The following is a 263-nucleotide window of genomic DNA, read 5'->3' on the forward strand; positions in this document are numbered from 1 at the left end:
AAAAAATAAAACCCCTTTTAAAAAAAACCAGGGCCCTTTTTCCCCAAAAAACCTGAAAAACCCAACAAATTTTTAAAATTTTTTAAATTTTTAAAAAATTAAAAAAGGGAAAAAAAGGGGGGGTTTTTTTTCCCCGTTTTTTGGGGTTCCCAATTTTTTTTTAAAAAAAAGGGTTTTGGAAACCCCCAAAAAAAAAAATTTTTTTAAAAATTTTTTTAAAAATTTAAAAAAAAAAAAAACCCCCAAAAAAAAGGGGGTTCCCC

Source organism: Penaeus monodon, chromosome 25, assembly GCF_015228065.2.
Source record: "Penaeus monodon isolate SGIC_2016 chromosome 25, NSTDA_Pmon_1, whole genome shotgun sequence".
Taxonomy (NCBI): Eukaryota; Metazoa; Arthropoda; class Malacostraca; order Decapoda; family Penaeidae; genus Penaeus; species Penaeus monodon.